Raw genomic sequence first — 1,971 nt, forward strand, 5'->3', positions numbered from 1 at the left:
ATGTTGGAAAATGGCAGCAATTGAGAACTTCAATTACTGTCCATGCTGACAAAGATGACAGGAAAATTCAGTCTTACTTTAACCAAAGAAGTGGTTGCCTACAAAGTAACATTTTAGTGAGGGTGGTCCTGCAAAAGTGAAAACCCTCGACCCATGCTTTTCTTCAGTAGTCTATGAATACACATAGACATAGACTCACTCTAACCACATAATATGGGTTTGTACTTGCAGATGGTTTCATATTTGGCTCAAAGTTTATGTAAATGCAGATGTGAGCCCAACATCACTGCAGTTTGCTGAAAAACCCAAGGTTTTTCCAACCATGTTCCTGGGCTGTTAATCCAGCTGCCTTTACGTAGGCACATACTGTGATTGGTCCCAGATTTGCTGTGGGTCCAGTATAACTATTTGGCTTTTTCCCTGAGATTTTCCCACTGCTGCTGGCACACTGCGACCTGCAGGAAATGACTGAGAATTGTGACTGTAACAATGCTGGTGGACCAATGCCAGACCACAGCTGTTTATTCAACCACACAAAACATTCCTCCGGCTTAATAACCACAGAAACTGGAAGAGATCTGCTATTTAATGATTTGGTCTGGTACACAGTACAGTATGTGCTTCATTTGGGGAAAATTGCAAGCAGCTAAATGTGGGGCTTCGTATAAAGTAAAGCAATAATAGTCTTAGCGTTTGAGTCATATCCACATAGTGCACAAGTCCAGCGCACGATGCTCATGACTCAGTTGTTCTTGGTGCAATTTCTGGATTTTGTTTGAAAATAAGGTTTATTGTCACATTTTGGTCATTTTATGTTAAGTTTTAGTCAGGGTAGTCTTAAAATCTCTGCAGTATATATTCCACTTCACCACATGTATTTTAAAGAGTCATCATCTGCCTCCCAGACTCTCTTGAGTCCTTCTGCTTGCTGCCAGCCCTGCCCATCCTTCCTGGATATGAGGTCATGACAGAAGGACCAGAACAAAGGATGGGCAGCAGTCATCTTAATTTAAACTCTTTCATATATTGTATCTTTCCCTTTTTTGTCCATGTGAAGTAGAAACAGTGAAAATCAGCAACTAGAAGCTTATTATGTGTAAATGAATCTGCAGAAACAAGGCTTTTGTTGCAACTTTGTACATTATATCACTGTACACTTAGTTATTAGACAGAATGGTCCTAGTTTTAGTTAAGTTGTTTTTATTTTATTTTAGTTATTGTTTATTTCATCTGTCTCTTCTGTGCCTTGTGGCACATATGGCCTCAATTGTTTATATAAAAAATCCATATATTATCACAAAATATTGTTTATTTAGTTATCATTTCTGGATATGTATCCTATTTAGTAAATTTAACTATCTCATTTGTTTTTCAAGATTCAAGGTACTTTTATTTTTCTTATTCTACAACGCAGGGCTGCACAGTGGAATTAAAGCTCATGCCCTTTGTTGTAAAATGACAAATAAATGTAACATTACAGCGGTGCCATTTATGTGACTTGCCTGCTATAATGTTTCAATATTCAAGAATGCTAGCTAGGTAATGTTATCTGTCTTAAATTAGCCTCATTCACAGACTCAAAAGCCTTTGAAGAGGAACTTGTCACTTTAATAAACCAAATTAGGGTCACATAACTTATTTCAAAATAAATGACAAAACCTGAGGAGAAACAGTTGGCCAAAGTGCTAAATAGATAAGAAATGTTAAATAATTGTTTCTTGTTTCCATAAAACATACCAAAAAATGATACGTTAGTAAAAAAGAAAGTGGATTACAAACTAATTTGGGGCTTTGGTACAATACCCAACCCAAAAATAATTCTGACGGACTTTCTAACATGTCTGGGACAAAAACAACATGAATTCCCACATACCTCCTGGCTTTGATATTCCTCGTGTATTGTACTCACCCCTCAGCCGTACAAGCCTCTGAGCTCTCTCCCAGCCCAGGCTGAAGGAAGGGAGGGGGGGG

Source organism: Micropterus dolomieu, linkage group LG13, assembly GCF_021292245.1.
Source record: "Micropterus dolomieu isolate WLL.071019.BEF.003 ecotype Adirondacks linkage group LG13, ASM2129224v1, whole genome shotgun sequence".
Classification (NCBI taxonomy): domain Eukaryota; kingdom Metazoa; phylum Chordata; class Actinopteri; order Centrarchiformes; family Centrarchidae; genus Micropterus; species Micropterus dolomieu.